This window comes from Desmodus rotundus, chromosome 4 (assembly GCF_022682495.2).
Source record: "Desmodus rotundus isolate HL8 chromosome 4, HLdesRot8A.1, whole genome shotgun sequence".
NCBI lineage: Eukaryota > Metazoa > Chordata > Mammalia > Chiroptera > Phyllostomidae > Desmodus > Desmodus rotundus.
Genome location: NC_071390.1, coordinates 132,639,262 through 132,664,262, shown reverse-complemented (window position 1 = coordinate 132,664,262; position 25,001 = coordinate 132,639,262).

Below are 25,001 nucleotides of genomic sequence, written 5' to 3'. Positions count from 1 at the left end.
TCTGGTTTTATAATTTAGAAGCCACTTTATGTATATTATAGGAAAAAGCATTTAAATAAATATGCTAATGCTATTAGGTTCCAAGACATTTAACATAAACAGTATTAACACATATATCTATATCTACATATAGATATATATACACACACATGTATGTGTATACATACACACACACACACACATACCACATATATAATAATCCAAAAAGCTAACGCTAACAAGGGTGTCCGATGTTTTGGCGTCTCTGGGCCACAGTGGAAGAAGAGTTGTGTTGGGCCACACATTAAATACACAAACACTAATGAAAACTGATGAGCCAAAAAAAGATTTTAAGTAAATTTACGATTTTGTATCGGGACACATTCTTAACCATCCTGGCCCACATGCAGGCTGTGGGTTGGACACTCCTGCTGAATTTTATTGTTGATTTGTTAATGATATTGTACATATGTAGGAGAATGTCTTATCTTTAGGACATATCTACTGAAATATTCAGGGATGGACTATTACAACGCATGTGACTTATTTTCAAATGATTCAGAAAATATACTATTATATGTACATGTAAATATAAAAAGAAAATGTGACAAAAATAATGGTTACAATTACTGAAGGTAAATGGTGGGTATACATGTGATTATTGTATGACTCTTCCAACTTTTCAATGTCTGACATTTCTATACTTAAAAGATGGAAAAATTATGTCAGTGTATATCTAATAGGGCAAAGAACAGGAAATAGGGCTGTTTACCCCAAGGTCCATCTTCTGATTTTAGAAAACAGAAAAGGAGATTGGGAGTAGTGGTTATAGAGAATAAAAGAAAAAATGGAAGGAATTAGCCAGCTTCCTATAAGCCACTATCATAACAGCTTGCTCATTAGATTAGTGTGATTACTTCTTTATTAGGCCTTATTTGAGCTGTCGTCTGGTATCAATTAGGTCAGTTATCGTCTGTCAGGGCTACCAGAGGGATATGGAGCAACGTCCATCATGGAGTGAGGGCGGCGTAATTACAGCAACGGGAATAATGGCCCCTTACTCTTCATTTAAACCCTCACCCAGCCAGCCAAGCCCATACTGGCTTTCCACTCATGTTGAATGTTAAAGATGTGAAAGGAGGGCAAGGACACTGACAAAATCGTTTTTAAAAATCTTATCTCGATCATCAAATCAAATCATTAGTGAAGTAACGAGTTACAAATAAAACATACTGAAATATCATTGAAGACACTAAAAAGAAGAGGATATAGTTAATTTGTAAATATATTCCTTAATAATTTAATTCTACACGTGTGATGTTATACATCATGTATATACACATGTGTGTGTGCATGCGTGTGTGTATGTGTATAGCAAACAATTCACAACCAAGAAAAAAGAGGATGAAATAAATACTTCACTGGAGTAAAGAAGTGTTGCACAGGTAGCCCAGAGTTACAGAGACAGCACTTACAGCGGACACCAACTGCACTGAGCATAGGGCTTCCTTGAGCCTTGAAGAATCTAAGCGTAATGTTGAGACCAAAATTGTGGCTGCGTTAAAAATCTTCCCAAAGCAATTTTAATTCAAGTTGATTTTACTCAATCTCAGCTGGACTGTATAAGTAACAGAGGAAGCAAGGAAGACTCAGAAACCCACTAAATATTAAAATATTAGAAACTAGCAAGAATGAGGTCAGGATAATATTCCAAGAAACTGAACTATGGCGAGTTTCCATTTATAAATATAAATGGATAGGTATAATATGTTCAGACCAATAGTTATCATGCATGACATCCATAAATTGACAAATTTTAACCTTAATTTTATTAATATTTAAATTAGACTTAATTATCACTCTAAACTACACAATCCTGTTTTTGATAATTCAGAAAGCTTTTTAGGATTGTATAGAGTTTTACATACAGAGATTGAGCTGAATGTAGTTATCATACACCATATTGTCTGTTGTTTTTCTAATAAAAAAGCTAATAAGATCTTGTTTGTCATTTCTTTCATTAAAAAAAAATAAGGCACAAACATGAAGAATGTGGAGGAAGGGCGCACACTGTGCATAATTCAGTTTTATTGGCAAGCTGGATTACACATTAGTAGGTGTCCTAGTGAAAATACACGATTGACCTGTTCTCTGGTGCTACCATGGAAGGAAGTCTTTAACCTGTGCTGGACAAGTCACTTAATCTTTCAGGGCACCAGGTTTGTCATTTCTGAATGAGGATAATATTTTTACCAGATAAAACCTAACCTACCACTCAGCTTTAAACTTTTTACCTTTTATGACTTAGTTACAACTCTCTAAAGTTATTCAACTCAACAGGAATGAATTAGATAGGCAGGTGCTAAAGAAAGCAAAAGTGATTTTACCAGATTCTTCCCTCCCCTCCCCTCCCCTTCTCTTCTCTTCCCTTCCCTTCCCTTCCTCCCTCCCTTCCTTCCTCTCTTCCTTCCTTTTTTGTTTTTTTTTAAAGATTTGGGCACTATTTCTTGTTAACTGATAAAATCACCTACAATATAGGATATCATGGTAATTGTAACTGCCTATCAAATATTCTGGATTGTCACAAAATATGTAGGTCACATTTCCCACATTAATTTCCTAAATCTCTTACTATCGATACATACCAACCACTGACATCATTGCACTAATAACATCCTAAATTAGTTCTAGCTCAAGTGTAATTATGCTATAAAAAACTATTTCTTATCATAATTCATGTGCTTATGGGTTTCCTTTGATCATCCTAAAGTTCTGATAAAATATTACTTAAATCTTTGAACCTTAAGAAGATATTACTGTTAGATACAAGATAAAAGATTTTATCTAGCTTAGTTTTAAATCTTGATTCTTTGTTCACACAAATACTTTCCCTGTTTACTCTGCCAAATGATAATAGCAGGAGAAAACTTTAATCCCAAGGTTTTGGGAAGAAATATTAGACAATTGCCAATATTATCACTTCCATGCCAATTTCATGGTAAAAGTACCATACTATCTCCATGTCTGGCGCTCTTCCACAGCTTTTCATCCAGAGTCTGATAGGCAGTAGCTTCCATCACCTTCCAAGTGAGCCTGGGAAGTCAGTTCACCAGGGCTCCCTGCAGTTCTAACACAACATGGACAAGTTGATCTGCATCCCAGTGCCTGCCACTGGGGCCATGTAAAAATGCAGCCTCACTAATAGAAGCACAATATGCAAGGTGCCAGTGCATCTCTGTGATTTACAATATGTCTAATGTGCAAGCCCAATGAAGAGGTTTGTTGTCTACCATAAAACCAGATGGATGTAAGCAGTGATTAGAAGCAATTAACTCTATTCAGCACTAAATAACTTTCCATCATTAATGTACATTTTTCCACCTCATTAGAGGTACAGAGGGGAGCATGAGGTAAGAAGCACTCAATTTGAATTTCAGATATGCATATGTTTGAAGAAAAAAATTGCAAGGAAAACAGAATACTGTTAATAGAAGGCTTGTTTTGAAGCCATTTTGTTTCATCAGTACCGGGAGCGGCATATATTCAATTTCACCACCCACCCACTAGGCCCTAGGTGAGTAAGAAACACATGAAGTTAAGGTCAGTTAAAAAGAAATTACCAAAAAACAACGATAATGGACATAGATTTTCTTCTGTTCTGCTTCCAATATAAAAATAATCTGCTTTCAATGATTGCTAATGTAATTAAAAGGATAAACCTATGAAATATCCTAATGATTATCTAAGATGCATCTGAAGAATTCCAGCTGGAGTGATGAAAACGTGCCTGGACCTTTCCTCACACCCTACAGCAGCACTTCAGGCCCCTGATGAACTCACTAAACAGAAGAGTTTTGCTAGCTGATAACAATTCAAAATAAACTAGAAACCTCCCTTCTCAAAACAGAACGTTTCAAAACTTACTAAGGTCTTAAAATAATGTAGGAAATGTCTTAGGGCACATGCAATATTAGGTGAATAAAGGAGATATATTATGATTCCCCCCATCACTCAAAGAAAACTGAAGAAAAATATTGGAAATGGGTAAACTAAAACAGTATTAATGATATTCTAGTCATTTTGAAGGTCAAAATTCCCATATTAGTTTCCTAAACCTCTTATTATCAACAGATATCAACCAATGGCATCATTGCACTAATAATATGCTAATTAGTTCTAGCTCAAGTATAATTATACTGTAATAAAGCTATTCCTTTTTTCTTTCATTATTCCTGCTCATATTTCACAACTTTTCTGTAATGTACAATTATTTGTTCATTTATCTCTCACCTTGCTCCCCAAGGATCGAAGATAAATTAAAAAATAGAAATAATTGAGTTAGTAGGTGTTTTGTGTGTAAAAATAAAACAGTAATAGAGCAAAGTGGCTAAGAACACCTAATACATGTATATCATTTCCCTCTGATGACTATGAATAGATAATACTTATTATTTATCAAAGTTAGTGATATTTACATCTTAAAATGTCTTTTTAATTAATATTAATATCTCATGTGTATGTGACTTCCTCTTTGCCAGATATTGTTCTAGTTAATTTGTACATATTCACTCATTTAATCTTCACTAAATAATCCTATGAAGTAGGGACTATTATAATAAATAATACCACCACAGTTAATTTAAAACTACCAACAATTTGCCACCAGACTGTGAAATTCCTGAAAATGTTACCATCAGCTCATGAAGACCAGTACCACCCACCAGCCAGGTCCAGCCCATCACTGTGTTAAAGGCACGCGCTGCAGAACTGGGCAGTCCAGAACTAAGCAGAAGCACCAACGGCTCTGTCTAAAACGATGTCATCAATGTATGTACCTTGCAGTGGCCACCACTGATTGTCTCCCAAGAGCCACCCCTTCTCTTTTCTCATTTCTTTTTCCTAAAAGAACATAATTCTGCACATTGTTCAGCCTTTCTCCCACCTCGGAGGAGGCAATCTGATGTACCTAAGCCAAGGAGAGCACAGCCTTCCCCTGATGCTGTTAGGAGTCAAAAAATGGGCATGTGACTTCAGCTTGCATAAACAGACTGAAGAGAAGAATGTCTATGCTGTACTTTGGTAAGCATATTTTTAATGCTCTGTTTGTGAACAGGGACCCATGTAATGATTTGTCAGATGGCTAAAGGCAAGTCATCTTGAAACCAGCTTTAGCGTGAAGTTGAGGCTGAGAGAGGCAGAGAGAAACGGAACAACATGAGTCCTTGAGAACACCTTTGAGCCACTCATCCTTACTCTCCTGTGAAATTATCAATGCCATTGTCAACCTTAAAAACAAAGAGCCAAAGTGGGGGGGGCAACAAGCATTTATTTGAGATCAATGGATTGCAATCCTGGGAAGCACTATTCTGGCACAAGAAACCTGAAGAATGTTCCAATTATGGGGTGAATGCAAGGGTTTTTTAATGAAAAAAGGAAGGGAAATAATTACATGGATAGAATACAGGAATTTCTATTGGTGCTAATAAGCTATTTTCTAGGTACATTTGGCTGTTTACTGATTCTAAAGAAGGTCCATAGTTATCAGTCCTTGTGGTCAGGATGTTGGCTCTCTTGTTAACTTTACCAACAGTTGTTTGGTAAGACAATGTTGGTTCGGTCCAGTCCAAAGGTTACTTGGCCCGGTTCAAACATTCTAAAGTTTCAAAAGATAAGATGTGAAAGGCAGGTCCTTTGCACTAGCAGCTGCAATTCCATTTTGAAATGGCTCCATTTCTATATTTTTCATACTGTCATCATCTAAGCAGTTGGTTCTTGTAATTGGATCCCAAAAGCATCTCAATTAATACAGGCTTACATTTAGAGAACTACACAATACTGTATGATGTACCAGGTTCATGAGCCCAAGCAAGGCTTAGGTATCTCTATATAGATCCCTTGCTTGCTACAAAATTTACATTTTGTGGTTCTGCTGCCAATGGACTTTGTGAGGAGAGCATTAGGTGAGGCAGAGGTGGATGAAAAACAGCATTGTCTTCCTTGAACTTAATCAAGGAGAGTCACATACAGGACAACGAATGGGAAAATACCTAGAAAGGAAGAAACAATGGTGAGGGATACTGGGGAGTTAATTCTTGCTTGACAAATGTTGCCTGTGAAGGTGAGCAACTGAAATTAGGTGAAGTTAGCCTTATGACCCAGCAAGTCCACTTCTGGGAATGTATTTGAAGAAAGCTGATACATTGGCTTGAAAGAATACACGCGTATATGCACCCCTATGTTCATTGCAGCACTGTTTACAATAGCCAAGACTTGGAAGCAGCCCATGTCCATCAGTAGATGAGTAGATAAAAAAGCTGTCATATATTTACACAATGGAATACTATACAGCCATAAAAAGATGGAAAGTTTCTATTTTGTGACAGCATGGATGGACCTAGAGAATATTATGCTAAGTGAAATAAACCAGTTAGATAAAGCCAAATGCCATATGATTTCACTTATATGTGGAATCTGATGAACAAAATAAACAAACCAACAATAGAAAAAGACTCATAAATACAGGGAACAGACTGACAGCTGTCAGAGGAGAAGTGGGTGGGGGACAGGGTAAAATAGGTGAAGGGATTAAGCAAAGAAAACTCATAGGGATCAATGGTGATGGAGGAGACTAGACTTTGGGTGGTAAACACATAATAAAATATATAAATGTATTATAGAATTGTACACTTGAAATCCATATGATTTTATCAACAAACATAACCCCAATGAATTCAATTTTATATATAAATTTGTTTATATATAATTTATGTATAAGTATATATATGTGTATCTATATAAACTTATATAGATACACATATATATATCTGTCTAGAAGGTATCCAGCCATATAATAGGAAAAGTAGAGACATTTATTGAAAAAGATACAAGAAACATTGTACATAGGACAATGATGCCTCAGTCTCCTTCAAAGTAGGCACCTTGGGATCTCACACAGTTCTCCCAATCTCCATCAGCTGCCCCATTGTATTTTCCCAAATCTCATTGGTGGTCTAAAATCTCTTCCCTTTCAAAGGTGATTTTAGTTTTGGGAAGAGCCATAAGTCACAGGGTGCCAAATCTGGGCTGTAGGGAGGCTGAGTCACTTGGGTAATTTGATGTTTTGCCAAAAAAAAAAACCCTGCACAAGATGTGATGCATGAGCACACACATTGTTGTGATGAAGCTTCCAATCACCAGTTACCCATAGCTGTGGCCTTCTGCATCATCTGAATAGTTTCTATGGAACAATGGTCAAGCTTAATGCAAAATTTGATGCAGATTCATTGCTCTACTCACCCACTCATTTTGAATGCAATAACCACACAGTACACATGCTCACTCAATGGCATCTACTGCCTTCACTGACTAGTACAGTGAAGTCATCATTGTTCATGCATGCACATTCCAGTCTACTCTCCTTGGCTGCCAGGTTACATCCATGCCGTGCAAACTGTTCTCGTTATATTAACAACAACTGGACTTTTTCTGGATAGACTATATATATAGTCTGTTAATTGCAAGCATATCAAAAACAAGTGGAATAGTGGGGGATAAAAGTTCTATGCACTGGCTCTTACATAATTTGAAAGCAACATGATATAAAAAATAAATAGCTGGATCTTGTTTAGAAAGATTGGCATGTAAATGCCAATTTTTTTTCCACATGGTATCTTAACAATAAGCTATAAAACATTCAACTATATCAAAAATATACAAATAAATCAGTTTTATACGTTTCAATCTTATGAAGATCTGGTATATAAAATAAAGCCACATAAAATCTAAAAGTAAAGCTTGTTTTCCTTACCATAATGTGCATAGAATGGAAATACTTATGCTGATGAAACTTCAAAAATTAATTTTAGGAGAAAGGACTTTCACAAATCTGAACTTGCAAACAATTTTAAAATAGTAATTTTAAAGTACCATTTTGTACTCCCAAATCATGGCACTGATCATCAGTATCCTAAAGAAAGCTACATCTGCCACAAATCACATCTACCAATCAGTTCCACCATCTACATTCTGGCCCCTGCACACTTGCCTGCCTGTGAGTATTTGCAGCACGTAGGTGAATAATTGAATCCCAAAGCTTTTACTTCATTACTACTCCTGCCTGTCCATGAATACAGTTGTCTCCCTGTGCTTTAGGGAGTTGCTGAAGTTAATTTGCTAGCTTGATAGCCCCATCCAATATCTCTGTAACTATAATTAAAAGTAATTAACAAGTATACTGTTTTATATCCTGGAATCAATGTAGAAGTAAGTAATTGTGTAGTTTATGTGTAGAGTACTGAATATAGTATTATAAAGAATGAAGAAAATAGTATACAATGTGGTCTCTGACCAAAAGAATTTACAATTTAACTGTATAAAGTTATGGACAAAATCAACTATAAGACTATATACAATTCATAATACTCAAAAAAGACAAAAATTCCCAGTCTACCCAAAATTCAGCTTTTATCAACTTCACCTCTTGCAACCCAAGAAGGAAGCAAAAACAAAACAAAAAACACCTTTTATCACATTGTAAATTATAAGGCTTTATAGAAAGAAAAGTCACTTGGATATTATTTCCTACTTTCGTAATATCCTAACAAAATAGGCTACATAATTCAAGCAGATAACTGGTTTAAAAGTAACAAAATAGACCTTGGGAAAATAATAGCTCAGAGCTCAAAATGGAAAGAAAAAAAAAAACCTTTAATGCTGAGGTAAAAATCCTATACATTTCAATGGTTCCCAAGAGCACTATGTTTTACTAATAAGAATTATTGTTCATAATGATGAGCCTGAACCATCAAGAAAGTATGAAGTTAGAATAACCTGCTTAAGATGGCAAGAAAGCGTGTAAAATTACCTTTGAAAATGTTTCATTCAAAATAGTCAGGTTGTAGTGCTTATAACAGCGAATTGCAATCCAGAATTTCTTATGCTCCAATATTTAAGTTAGTAGAAGTTTCACTGTACATTTTTGTTCTAGAAAATTCCAGGGAGACACCTGGCATTGGCAGCCTTTTTATGCTTATAAGAACAGCTCTCACAAGTCATAAAAGTTGACATTTCTTTCTAGAACATTTTCCAAGATGGAGTGCTGATGAACTCACTCCTTTGGGGAAGTTTACCAGGCGATGGTAAGAAGATGGTCTGTTCTAGACCTATGAAAATACACAGCATTCTAAGGAATTTCACCTTGTTTCTCCTTTTTTTCTACAAAGTGAGCCATTCAGGCATTGCATCTTCTGAAATTTCCTCGCCTCGTTCAGGGAAGCATATTGGGGCAGAGCTTGCCAGCTGTCTGCTCCCTTTGCCTTCTGCTGCCATTATCCTGAGGTACCGCCCCACCTTCTGGCCCTCCAGCTTGTGGGGGGTGGGGAATAGGGAGGAGAACAGAACTCTTCCTGCCTCTGACATGCGTAACACAATGAAAAGAGCAGAAGGCATCTATATCTATACATATATTTGTCTCTCTCTACATATAGACAACCATAGACTGATAGTGTGAGTGCACATGGATATGCATGCGAACCCACATGCCCAGTGCCAGAATATCTCTATATGTATACACACACAGTATATATTCCATATGCTCTTCCTTTCTGCAGCACACATATGCAGCTGAGAGTAACTACTGTGAAAAAAATTCCATACTTACCAAAGACAAGTTATCAAGTGGAAACAAGAATATATGGAATTTAACAATTATAAATTCTCACCTGCTGCCTACCTTTATTAAAACATGCTCTTAAAGCTTAAGAAAATATCTAGCCATTCATATTACATAATATAAACAGACCTCCTTTTCCTAAATCTCCTGTTTTATATTGTTCAGCCAGTGTCATTGAGCTGGCCCTAGACTGACAACTGAGGCAGTCAAAGGTTGAAAGAAGTTTTGTGCAATGCTGTATATAATGACTGTATAGAGGTTGGGAGGAGCAAACAGCACAGCACAGTGTGAGCAGGTGAACAGATGAAAGGACTCAGTAACAGACAAGTGTATATGATGATGAACACGTGCGATCAGTGCACAAAAGCCCCTACCTGGTACCTACTGGGTCATTTCATCCGCGGCAAGCCCCTGTGTGCTTGGTACCATCGCTCTTGTCATTTTAAAAATAAGAAAAGTGAGGCTTAGAGAGATTGAATAACTGACCTAAGGGGGTCAGGTAAATAACTGGCTCAGTGCATCTGCTTCCAGAGATTGTCTTCTGAATATCCACCTTAGGCTGCCTCTTGGCCCAGAGAAAATTAAAACATCTCCCTTATATAAAAGCATATGTTATGCACAAAGGAATAGAAAAGTTTGTATTAGTCTGGGTGGTGCAAATTAAACTCTCCTTTTAAATTCTTTCATATCACTTCTTTAAGTAGTTGTTAATGTTTCCAATGCACAGTTTGACCTATCAGTGTAAGCTAAACTGGGTTATTGTAGGTTGTTACAATAAATTTGATGTAAAATTTTAGTGTAATTTAAAAAACAACTCCAAGGAAAAAATGACTCCAATTGTGTAAACTTAAATGGTTATGAAAATAATAAAAGTCCCTATTTTCTCTCCAGTGACATATTAACCTCATTGAAATCATCAGGACAATAGTGGTTTACTGGCTGAGAAAGACAACAATAAGACGAATTCCTGCCCAGTGTGTGTGACACTCCCTGAGGGAGTTGCCTTGAGTCTCAGGAGATGAATCAACTATGTTAGGCCCCCACAATACCCTGAATGTGCCTTCAGTGGCCTGAAAATGCAGGTGATTAAGCATGCACAGGCCAAGTGACAAATGGCAGCTTTCCCAGCTATTTCTCAATGAAGACTTCTTGTTTAGAAATGTATAAGGAAGTAATCACTTAGTAAGATCTATCACCCACTTCGAAAGCTTCAATTATTCATCTTACCAACACATTGAGCTCAATTCTCCTTGGTTCTAAATTGCTTCCTGATATTAATTTAAGGGTTTGGGGAGGAATCCTAATTCATTTAGGCCATTTGGTGCTGTTAAATATTTAAAATATATTTCCCAGAAAGGTGCCATCCAGGAAACATTTTGAAAAAATTGTTTGGCCCACACGTTTCTCATCAGCCTGCCCATTTACAAATTTGAGGCAGTAAGGTGTACAGCCGTTAGTACATAGTCCCTGAAATTATATGAAGTATCAAGAAAAGAAACTGTGCATTCCTGAAAATTATGTTCCAGAAGCAAGGGAGTTTTGCAGCAGTTACATGAATAATTTGTTAAGGTCACTGACAGTTTACTAATCTGTGGGCTTGGGGGGCTTTTTATTATTGTTGTTAAACAAACCCCAAATGATTAGAAATAGTTAGCTATAGTTTCACTGTTATTCTGATAGCTGAGATGCTCCATAATTCATTAAAATAAAAACTTCATTGTTGAGTCTTAAGAATATTTTAATTTTCCTTATTATAAACAATATTGCTATGAGGTTTTTTTACAGCCACCAAATTTCTGACGTATCTTTATTTCCTGCTGATACATTGCTAATAGAATTGCTGAGTCCAATGGTAAGTGGACTAAGACTTTTATATGTATTACACAAATGCCTTTCAGAAAAATCATATCAATTTACAAAACCAACTGCCGTGCTTGAGATTGACAGTTTCCTAAATCTTCACCAAAACTATTTTATGTCAATTTGATATGTACAAAAGTGACTAATATTTTATGTTACAATTTGCATTTCTATTATTTCAAATGAGAATGGGGTTTTTAAGAATGTTTTTTAGTTATTTATATTTTTTCTTTGGAGGGCTGCCTGTTCATGTCCCTTATAGCTCTTCCTATTGGAGGGCTTCATCTTTGTGTCATTAAAATGCACGAGAGTTATTAACCTTTTGAGTATCACATCTATTCCAAATTTTTCCCAGTTTATTGCTTTTTGTAATGTTTTCTGATATTTTATTTATGATTTATCTTTTAATCTTTATTGTATTTTTTTTTACATTACCTTTTAGTCCCCTTAGGGCTCAGTATCAGAAAAAGTGTGCATCTCTCAGACAATGGTGTATTTTTGTCTTACAGATGCTGTGCACTGTCACTGATTTTGTTTCCTTCTTTCCTGAGAAAACAATTAATAACATTTGTAGAAACAAAGTTATAACTACCTCTAACAAGTATGGAACAGTGTGCACTTCTAGAGTCCTTTACTATTTTCTCATTTATTTCCATTCATCAGTTCCCTCAACTATGTATGACATTTTATAGTGTGTCTGCATCTGTGTGTGTTACAAGATGCTTTAAATGACTTCAAGTTTACAATATATTCATTTACTCTGCATGAGTTAAATTTTCATCATTTGATCAAATTTAACAAATAAGGGAGGAAATCAACTTGAGTTGTGAACCTTTCCTTTTTTTATTTTTATTTTTTAATTTTCATTCAAGGATATTTTATTATTGATTTTTAAAGAGAAGTAAGGGTGGGGAGAGAGAGATAGAAGCATTGATGCCAGAAACATCGATTGGTTGCCTCCCGCACACACTCTGGCCAGGGATCGAACCCAAAACCTAGGTATCTTCCTGGACCAAGAATCAAACCATGACCTTTCTTTCTTTTTCTTTTTCTTTTTTTTTAAATTACTTTATTGTTGTTCACTATCTGATGCTCCAACCAACTAAGCTGCCCAGCCAGGGCAGTTGTGAACCTTTTTCTTTTTTGAGACCTGGATATTTTACAAACGTTTGAAGGTAATTGAGAAAGCAAATGATATCTCTACCAACATTAGTAGAATAGTTAGAAATGCCAGAAAAAGTGCAGCACAAACATTATAAATACAACTTCTAAAATATTTGTTCAAAACTATTGTAGATCAACCCATAAATTTTTCTTGCACTACACACATGCAATATTTTTAACATACCTACATTCTATATGAATAAAAGTCCACTAAGTTAAATAAAGAAATGCTTACTTGATTTAACTAATATAAAGGTGACATTAAAGAGCACATTAGATGTTTGAATGGCTCTTAAAAAAACAGCCATAGCAATCAGTTTTAGCTTTCAGCTGCTGTGCCACACTGCAATGAAGGTAGACAACAATATACATGCAATTCTGAATCTATTGGAAACATTCCTACATATTAATAAACAGGTCCAATTATTTACCAGCTCACATCTTCATCCTGGATGGTTTTTGTTCCATGTATGTTAACATAATGGCCAATAAAAAGATTTTCAGAAGATGAACTCCATTTTATGTTCACATAAAACCAGAAACCTGAAGTCCAGTTGAAGAAAACATCATAGAACTCAGGATGATTAAACATTACCTACGCATCACAGGACTCACGTGTTTGAAAATTGTGGAGGAGCAAAAGATAACTTTGCTCCCACACTTCTAAGGTCTTCCAGCTGGGCTAATAATCAAATTAACATGAGATTAGCAGGAGAAAATGTCCAACTTTTATTATGGATGTACATGCAGGTGCCATAAGAATATGAGACCCTGGGAGACAATGGGCAGTTGAGACATACATGCTTTCTGGAGCTAAGGAAAAGGCTGGGTGAGGGGGGCGGTGATTTGGGACTTCAAAGGGCAGGAAGGCAATTCACATATAGATGGAAAAGCAAGTATTTGGTAAATAAATGTTTACTGGGCCATCTGTACCTGGGACACAGAGAGGATATTGAGCCAATTGGGCCTTGCTAGCTTCCTCCCAGTCTACCACACACTAATTCATATGAAACTATAGTTTCTGTGACAATATCACCCTCCCTGGAGCATGTCTTCTACCCAAATTCCTGTAAGTTAGAAGGAAGATCAAAGGTCTTACCTGAGTCTTTCTTTTCTTAAAAATAACCAGCTTAAAATAATCAATATACCAAAAAGCATGTTTGGGGGTAACAAACTCTGCTTCCCCTCAAAATGTAATGAGAACAATGGTAGTAGAGAGGACACCACAGATTGAAGCCTCATAATATTGTTCATTGGGAAACATCTCCAACTCAATAACCACTTGAAGGTGGTCAAAATATTCCTCATTTATTCTTTATCTATAAATTTGAGCTTAAATGTAGGATTAGCATTTTGAAGAACTAAAAGACTTGCGTGGAAAATTTACATGGAATATTTGAAGAGGGCAGGTGAGGAGGATATTAACCACACAAGCAAGTGAAGGAAAAAAATTGCTCAACAGAATCATCTGTAGATCCAAGCACATATTAAAAAGTCAAACACTAAAAGTGAAAACACCAAAATAAAAGTGGGGGACTGAAAACAATCTTCCACATGTATACCAGGCAAAGAATGATAATTGCCTTTAACATGAAAAGAGCTCTAATGAGTCAGGGTAAAAATATTAGTATCCAAGTCAAAAAACTGGCAAAAGGTAAAATGGGATGATTCACGGAGAAAGTAAGTACGAACAGAGTAAACAATGGTGATTGAAGTAGTTGTAAATTAAAACAGGATTCCATGTTTTAGTTATCAATACTCAGTATTGTTGGAAAGCACTGAAATCAGCAATTTCATATACTGCTGGTGAATTTGATATTATTTTTGTAAAGGAATCTGCTATATAACAAAGAAACTTAAAAAGAAGTGTACTGTTCTTGATCTTGTAACACTATTCCTCACATTCTACTCTAAGATTTGCCCAAAGACTCCTAGGAAAATGTGTTTTTTTCCCCCTAATTTTATTGTTGTTCAAGTACGGTTCTCTGCTTTTTCCCCCCACCCCAGCCCAACCCCCAGCTCTCTCCACCTCCCTCCCGTTTCTACAACCACCACCCCCATTATTGTCCATGTGTCCTTTATAATTTTTCCTACAAACCCTTCACCCTTTTCCCCTGAAATCCCCTCCCCTTTCCCCTCTGGTCATTGTTGGCCTGTTCTCAATTTCAGTGTCTTTGAAATGTTTTGACATTATTACCTATCATGGTGAAAGTTTTGTCTAATGGGTAAATAAATTAAAGAACAGCCATGCATTATATTTTTAAATTGTTAAAAACCTTATTTTCAAGGAATACCATGAGACTTACAAAAAGCTCATGCAAATTTTAAGAAAAGTCAGAATATAAAATTTTACATACGATCTGAAGCTAATTTGTAAAAAATATGTTATAAATTTAATATGACTGTATATACAAGCATACAAATACACATATATTTGTTATAATTGGTATATTACATATCTATTTCATGTGTTTTTGAAACCAACAAAGTACAATGGAAAACCACTTTGGCGTGAGCAAGTAAGACTGTGAAAGCATCGGCCCCAATACAACCTACATGTTCCACAGCGAGTTGCATGGTAAAAAGCGTTTACAAGGAACTGAAAAATCACACGGGAAGAACAAGAGGAATCAATGGTAAGAAAACTCAGTTCATGGCCAATCCATTTTTGTAAATGTTTGAGTTGCTTCTAGCCATAGGGTTTCTAATTATGAGTTCACATGAATCCTTCTCACATGAATTCTTTCGTTTTTCCCACAGGTCCTATATGGAGAGCTACTTCCCTAAATGTTCTCCTAACATCTGTTCTCCTGTGTAACACCTATTCATCCTTCAGGTCTATAATGTCACTTCCTTCTGGAAGCTAAAACACTGCCCAGAACAGGTCAAGTCCCAAGTTTCTACAATATCTTCACACTTTCGTACTTCCTTATTGCAGTTATCACAAACATAATAACTAAGTGAATGCGTACTTGCTTACTGCCTTTTCTTCCTCCCCAGAGCATAGGTTCTATGAGAGTAAGAACTACCTCCATCTCGTTTACCATTCTGCCCCCAAGACCCAGCAAATAATAGTAATAGACAGCATATTGCTATGTGCCAGGTACTCTTCTAAGCTCTTACAACAATCCTATGAGAGAGAGACTAAACTCATTCTCACTTGAAGGAGGAGGAAACTGAGGCACAGAGGCCCAAGGTCATACGATCAGTAAGTGACAGGGCTAGTATCCAAACTCAGGCAGCCTGCCATACGTAACCATAATCTACGCCTCTTGCTGCGGGTGCCCCTCAAATATTTGAATGAATACTAGGAGAAAATACATTAGCAATAAAATGTGTATTTGCTATGAATTAAGCGCCAGCAGAGACATGTCCTGTACCAGCTGTAGCTCATCATTTCATGGTCACCTGATCATAATAGATGCATAGGACTCTGGTCCTATAATGGAAATACCAAGAACAAAGCTCCATAGACACCCTCATTAGAAATTCAATTACAATGGTTTCTTTAGAATAATAGATTATTTGAAGCTTTCAATTTCAATGATAAAAATCTGAAATTAAAAGATTTGGAGTAAAGGCATAAATGGCTTTATAATACATATATGCATCCACTCTAATTATAACAACTGACCAACCACAAAGCTCCCCCTTTTTGTGCAAGCTCTTATTTCCTGTTGAAATCGGCTTTGAAAGAGGGTCTGTAATTGCAAACAAGTTGTGCAGAATAAACAAGCCATTATTGTAATGAGGATGATTCTTGCTGAGGATTATTTTTAAAAGCCAAATTATAGACTCCCAGTCTAAATTGTATCAGTTTTTTTGTCACTTGCTTTCAAATTTGGTTCTTATTTGCATTTTGCCCGACCTGCTAGTCAGAGCACAAGTTCACAGAGACCCTACTGAAGCTATAATGAGCTAAGGTATTAACCACCACATAATTGTGCTCGACTGCATACAAGTGTTTACTTTTTACTGCTGTGCGTCTGCCTCTGAGATTTTTGAGATGTAATTATGCACTGCAAAATTTGCAAGTTGCCAGCCTTGCTTGGACTATTTTTGCTATGTTTCACATTTATACTGCTTAAGTACATAAGTGGAGGTATAAAACAGCCAGGTTTTCCAGACTAGAAAATTACTGTTGCTTAAATGGCAGAATTTCTGCTCTGTGGTTTCCTATTTCCATGCCTTGCCTCAGCTACATGTCTTTTTAACCATCTGTTTCATTCTGGTGACCAGTGGCAAGGAGGCAAAGCACTGCACGTGCATTACTATGTGGTTCGGCATCTGGTACCTGAATCCAACCATCGTATCTACTTGTGAATTGTTTAAATATAAGATCATGCCAGTGACACTTGCAGATCCCTCTTCATTAATGTCTTCAACCCTGATGATTCTAGAATGGGATGCCATTCCCCATAGAAAAAGAGTGTGCATGTTTTTCTGCAGGTTGCACAGAATTTGAGTATGTACATGTGAAAATTTTAAGTAATAAAAACATACAAATTAAAACTAGAAACTTCAGATATGATAATAGGGAGGTTCAACAGATATTGCAATGTGCACATTCTTTTAAGTACTCCCAAGATTCTCGTGTGAAGTGAATTCAAAACTCTGTTGAAATGGTGATCCTGACATATACGTATCTGATTGGACAAAAGTACTATTGACCCAGGATTATTTGTAAAATTACACTGTTCTCCCTGAAAGGGGAGGACTCTGTATTTTCTTCTCTTCCCCTTGTGGCTTAAGGTGAGCATTTTGGGAATGGCTAACAAGAGTGAGGATACAGTAGGATACCCCAAAGTTTAGTAGAGACCAAACCACTGAGAAAATAAAATTATGACTTTGGTCTTATTACCACCACTCCTGGCACAGTTTACAAATAATAGTCATGATATTCCCATAATCTATTAATTCTTCTTACTAGTTATTGAGGTCCACGCTTAATTAAGATCACTTGACAATCCAAGTAAGTCAGGAACAATTCAGCTAGAACGAGCAATCTCAGAAAATAAAATGATCTCAGAAAAGGAGGCAGGATTTTGGTACCATTCTCTGGTTGTAAGAGGAGACACCCAGAATCAATCCTGGTGATGGAGTTACAGATTCCTCCTGGTCCATGAAGAGCCTCTTACAACTGGTACTTATTTCTTATTTCTTCTTCTCTTTTATGCTCTTAACAGTGTACACTATAATCTTAGGATTATCATCACAGATAGAAGACCTAATATCTGTTTTAAAACTACCTGAGAAATACTACTTTGCAGCGTTCTATAGAAAAATTATTTAAACAGCAAAACCAAAGTAAACCAGAGCATATTTACCAGCTCCTTCAGCCGAACTCTGAATTCCCTTTAAATTTGCTTCAAGATATTATGCTTACCCTGTGTAATCTTTCCTATTTACTCACCCACACCCTTTATCAGCCTACAGAAAATATATTCATCCTTTAGGACTCAGCTCAAACGTCATTCATTCATCTGTGGAGACTTCCTTCACTCTCTCAAGGTTAGGTAATTTGATACAGCTCTCCTTCGCACTCTGAAATACTTGTATTATACTGCATATGTCTCCAGTAAGTAGTTAGCCAAAAAGTCAATTTAGTTTTTTTCATAAAATAAAAGCCACATTTTTCACTTTCACCATAACTTTACTGATTTGGATATTTTGAATATGTCGGCTACCTCCTGCTATTGGCTGCTAGGGAGTAGAAGCCAGGGGTGCTTCTAAACATCTTCAATGCATCAGACAGCCCCAGAGCAGAGAACTAGTTGGCCAAAATGTCAATAATACTAAGAAATTGGCAAACCACTTTTGACACATTTGATCAGTCACAGCACCTTCTCCATACACCACACAAATCTTTTCTTTTGAATTTCAGGTGAGTATTTACCTTTCTTGAAATAATAAAGCGTAATATGCCAACAATGTTGTGTATCTTCTTCTATCTTCATTAAAATGGCTGCACAAAGACTCACCAATTTTGATCAGTTTTTTAAATGCACACTGACATGACAGCTGTCACGATACAATCTAACATAATTGTTTCAAATGAAGTTAAAGATGACTAAGCACTACTAGAACCATCACACAGGAAAAAAAAAACAACAAAGGAACTTTTTGGCCAACCCAATAGTATTGTTTTTCATATTTATAAATATCCATTACTGAAAATAAAAACATATTTCAAATTCACCTTTTAAAAGCAGAGTTATATAAACTGAGTAAGGCCACCCACATAAATAAAGTTAGAGCATTAAATAAACTTTCAACCCCCAAATTGCACCCCAACCTGTGAGTGGAAACTTCCCATATGCATCCACCTCATGTGGACAAGTCCTTCTTAAGAGTCCAGTCCTATAGGTTCTTGTTTATTCCCTGCTATTTGATAGTTTAGCAGACTCCAAAGCTTGAGGGTATTTAATTGTCAAAGGGAAACAATTTAGCCCTTAGGCAGTTCAAATAAAGCATATTTTTACTAAAAAAAAAAAAAAAAGACATTACGTCTTTTGAGGACAAAAATCTTGCATGATGGAATGTGTTATTCCAATTGACTCTCACTTCTATCTACCAAAGTAGCATGTAAATAAGATAGGACTCTCCTCCTTCCTTCTGGCTCCCTTTATCTAAGCTTCCTTGCAATTTTCCAACACACTGCATGGTAGTGTTTATCAAATAAACACCTCAGACTGCCGGCTACGTGAGAAAGACCAATTCCACGTGTGTCCAAACCCGTAGGGTAGGCTTTTCTGTTTCTTACAGGACAACAATAATCTTAATTGATACATGAGCCACCTAAAGGTCTTTAATCCCTGGCCCTCTGCATTCCGCAGCCCTCTCCCCACCCCTGTCCAACTTTGCCCCCCCACCCCTGACACATGCCCCAAGTTTCCAGCATCTCACTATCAAACCTCCCATTCACCTTGAGGACCCACACGGGACTTCCAAGGTCACACCATCCAGGAAGATTTCTTAATTCTTATTCAACACACTATGCTGTAATTACTTCTTTACAGGATATTCTTTTCACTCACATGCCAGCCTCCCCAAGGGAAGAATTGGGTCTTTGTTGGCTTATTATCTACAGTGCCGGGCCCAGCAACGAAGGGCACCAGCAGGATTAAGTTATCAGTAACTGTATGAAGGAAAAATCACTACTCTGACTCTCAGCGTCAGGCCATTACGGTCAGCCACTATCAGTTTCGTCTGTGCTTTCAGAGTGAAAAAGGCGAAGAAAGCACAATGTGGTGAACTTTTAAATTGCCACAGCCCATTTGTTATCTGAAAGTTTACTGTTGTATTTGAAAATTTCTTCCAATACTGCCTTTTTAAAAACGATCTTGCATATAAGGTCAAAAACAATAAGTTCACTTTAAAATACTTTTGCAGAACCTCATCTTTATAAAAACAATCCAAAAACATAAGAAGTTTTTTTCTCATCAACGCATTCAATTTTGTTTTTAGTTTTGCATTCACAGAGGAATAACATTCAACCTTCTATTAAGTTGGAAACTGCATTTTCCCCCAAATTCAGAGATACCTTTAACAACAGGACAAATGACCCTTCATGTGTAAGTATGTTTATTAAATACTTCAGTGTGCTTCCTGCATAATTGAACTATCTCTTTGCTACCCAATGTCAACTAGAACATCCAGCGCCCTTGAAACCTTTTGTAATTCTCTGCAAATTCCCACACTTCCTCCTCCCAGTCTCAGCGCCGCTACTGCTCTCAGACTCCTACATCAGCACCGCTCCTCTCTCACCTGAGGAAGCCCCTGCTTCGGCGATTATTCTCTTTTTTGTATCGTCAAACTTCCCCATTCCATTAACTCCTGCCTTTCAACAAATTCTGCTGTGGTTTGGAATCCTTAGAAATGGACCCTTGATACAAGGAGTCAAGTGCAATTATTTTATTTGGGGCGTAATCCCAGGAGAAGAAGGAGGGGAGTGGCCATGTGACCCTTTAATAGTGCAGACAACAACTGGTTTTCCTGCTCTGCCCTCAACGCCCCCCATCCATTGTTTTCACTACTACCAGAATAATCTTTCTAAAATGTTTAATCATCTCCTGCTTAAAGTTTGGATTTAAAAAATGGGGAGGGGCGGCAGGGTCCGGGGGAGGGTTCTATGGAAAGTAACCACACAGTGATCTGATCATAAAGTCCCACCTGGGAAGGTCATGGTCACACCCTTGGCACATACAACTTTTTAGTGAAAGCATTATCTTTGCTTCAAGCAAGCGCTGTCCATTGTTTTTGCACATTTAGATTAAAACACCTTTGAAATTAAACTGCAACCACCCTCATAAAAGCACATAATCTCAACTATCCTGTAATCCAATCCCCACATCACTTCCTCCCACCTCCATGTAATGTTCCTTAATTTCAAATGCATAAAAGGAACTATAAACCTGTTATTTTGGGGAGCATCTGAGATCTCTCTCCTCAGCATACATTGGCAGTTTGGTTCAAGTAAACTCATAAAAATCCTCTACAGGTTTGGACATTTCTTACATCCACAAAATCCTCCGTGGACCCTGTCATCTACCAGGTAGCAGCCACGCTGATACAAAAGACCCTTCTCACCTGCCGCTGCCTGTCTTTCCAGGTGTGCTTTCTTAGGTTAAGTTTTCACCGCATTTACATCTCCAAAGGGTAAAAATTTTCACGATTAATAGTCATGACTACATAGTTTAAATATAAGCTCGTGACTTTATATTGCTACTTTAACACTCCTGTTGCCTCCCCTTAAAGACAATTCATTTTCACTGTCTTACTTGTAGCTTGCTATTTCAATGACAACTTTGTAGGATTCAAAATAAGGTTGAATACCTAGACTAACTGTAGATGAACAAAGGGGGGAGAAGCTTCATTACAAGTAAAACATAATCTAAATTTAACACTGTTTTTTTGTTGTTGTTGTTAATGCATTTTATCACAAGCATTTCTAAATATCAACTATTAGAAGCAACTTTAATTTGCTACAGTGCATGAATGGTCTGCCTTTTAAATACTGGAGGCTAGGGGAAAAGCCACATCTTAAAAATCCTTCCCAATAAACACAAAGAAAAACTGCATGCCATCAAATGACACAGCTGGAAAGAGAGAGTGTCCATACTTAATAGAAACTGTTAATGTTTTACACCTCAGGAGTAACTGTGATGCTGGGCATTTAAACAGCCATAGTCAATGAGAAGAACAAAAATGTTACTTTTCTCCATGCAGCATATTTTTATTTCTTATTTGTCTTGAATAATATAAAATCCTGCAGTTCCCCTGGAATGCCTGTGAGCTGAGTTATTAAATAAATGACTCCAGCCCCAGGCAGCAGCGGGCCATGACGCACAGCTATTTGCACTCACGATGCAAATGCAGGTGGCTGGATGAGCCTGGCACCGCACATCCTCCCTGGGACGTTCGTTAGCCTCACTTTACAGCTGTCACAAATGATATCTGTTATTCAGCCCGACCCAGGCTCTGGAAAGAAGTCTATGGCAACTGATGGTTAAACATGGAACATTATTTGAGAAAAAAGCAAACCTATTTGAAAAGCTGACAAACCAAGTGGAAAAAAAGAAAATCACCATCACTTCACTTCATCTTAGAGGATTAAAATGTAATAATAAAAATAATAATTATAGATTAGAGCCAGACAAAGGAAACCCACTCAACCTCACCTAAAAGAGTCCTGTGACAGTTTATTATACTAGTCCCCAAACCATACATTTAATTTGTTTCTGAGCCTGCACTGTATCCCTGTCAGATACTCGAGTATATAAATATCACTGCTTTCATTACGCTCCTCTCATCTATTCTATGTACCGCAAGGCTCAGAGGAAGTCAGCAGCCTCTCAGGTGCCCGCATGCACATTCCAGATAATTTGGCGGCTTTGAGGAAAGAGGCGAGGCTCTTTCAGAACAGACAGACTTGTCAGTGGCACTCAGCAGCTTACCAAGACCTCTCTGTCCTGGCAAAGTCTATGAAATTTTTATCTCCACTTGACAGAAATCCATTTCTTAGCTGTATTATCTTTCTTGTCATACATGTCTCCTCCTCCCCACTGGAATTGTTAACTTTGATACAACTGAGAACACGCTTCTTTTTTCCCTCCAGCTCAGTACCTAAAATAGTGTTGTGTATTCATTGCCTTTTGGTAAGTAGTTCTGAAGAACCTTTAATAATTAGCAGTTCAAAGCTCAAAAACAAATGCTAGTGCCAGATTGGCAATCCCTGTGTCCACAGTTCTCCCTCCACAAGGAGGCCGTCTTGCCCCCAGAGACTTTATTTACACTGTTAAATGTAAAAGAAGGGTTACCCTGTTGTCTGGTGAATTAGGTACCAACTCAGATATTTCTGTGAGCAGAAAGCATCTTGCCAACAGCTCAGAATTCCTGAGTCATTGCAAAGCACTTCCGTGCTCAGAAAGGTCTAGATTCCTATTTGGATTTACCTTCACCACATAGGATCATTACCATGCTAGCCCAACGCAACAGGTATTTTGTTATATATTCCTAATCTTCAGCAGAGATCTCTGTTGGGTGAGGAGCAACGAGAGCTTCTTTAAAAACGAGTCAGCTCACACCACTTTCAGCGCAACGTCTCCCGAACAGCAACTGACCTGAAATATGTCCACGTGGATCATATGAAACCTTTAGCAAGGCATTTCTCAAGAAAATGGCACCGCAGAAACACATACATGTGTGAGGACACACACACCACTCGCACACAAAACACTGTTTTTAATAGCCAAGGGCACTTTGGCACAATGTGGGGCCGCGGTTGTCAACATAAACAGATGGTCAAAGAAGTGGGCAAACACTTCGTGTGAACTAGTTCCATAAATGAAGGGGTTTTTTTAAATTTTATTTTAAATGCCATACTTACTTAACCAGCTTTCAGACAAGATGATACATGTAGCCAGTTGGAAAGAGTTCCCTGCCAGGCCTCTGTGTTTTTATGACAAAATTAAAAGTCCACAGATGGAATAACTCAAAGCTAATTCTTACAGAGTTTGTTTAGTTAGAATGGGGGTGGGGGGAGGGAATACCATATTGCTTCAAATTAGAACCACATCTACAAAATGAGAGATTTTTAATTGGGGAGGAAAGATGTAGAAACAGCTTTTGAAAGAAATAATGCAACTGTTTTTTAAGTGAGTAGAATTATTTATCCATTAAAATAGCAACTCCCCCCCCAAAGAGTTTGAGGATCATCTAAGAAATTCCAAAGCCAGCCCCCACACAGCTTAGCATCCTTTCAATCAGTGCCTTGGAAAATATCAGTTTGCCACTGCAGCTGCCTTTGAAAGATACACAATCTTCCACCGTGACTTCACTAGCCATTAAGTTTCAAAATCAAAAATACAGGCTCTTGCATGGGAATTATGGGAAGAAAGGTGCCGTCAAAGGGGAAATGTAGAAGAGACCAGCTGTCGTGGCACTGTTCATTCTGTGAAAGATTTGTGACTCTTGGAACAGTTAGCTGGTTCCTTCAGTGAAAAAATAAAATAGACCTGATATTTTGTCAAATACAAAGGTGCATGTATGAGGATGAAATGTACATAATACTGTATATATTGGAGAGAAAAGAAAAGAAAAAGACCCAAAAGGAAGGGAAAAACTCTTATATTAGCCATATTAAATGGAATATATTACCCAATCTTCCAATTAAAACACACAAACTTGGACATGTAAAATCCAATTACCAAAACTAACTTGACAAAGAGATTTTATCAACAGCTTTTTCAATGTAGTAAATACCCACTCTCAAGTACAAAAGTAAATAAAGAAAAAGAAGATATAGTCAATAAGACAATTATTTGAGTCTACAACTATGATTTTTTTTCATTTCAGCTGATTTAACTTGATATAATTAACTTACTGGTTTCAGGTAAATCTAAGTGTCTATATTACATAAAGGAAGTAAACTTTCACATCAGCTTCTATTTCTCTTCTAGAAATATATACACTTATTTCCACCAAAGACATTTTTTCACTACCAAGATTGGGGGAAGAGAATTCTTAGCAAAACGCTATATACAACATTTGCTAGAAAACAGAATACTGCTCTGCTCCCCCCCACCCCTCCACCTCCCCCCCCACCCCTACCAACAACTCAGGAAATCTGGGTAAGCTCTAACCACAGCATAAATGCAAACCCTAAAAGAAAGTAATGCATCTCTCTTCTCTCCTTGGCACCCAGCAATTACAGGCGGGATCGCCACACTGGTTTCTGCCCACAGAGATCAGAGTGGATAGGGCGAACTGGATCAGAAGGTCTGTATTACTCATGAAGTGTTCACCTAGGATTCCAATTTCTTTGAGG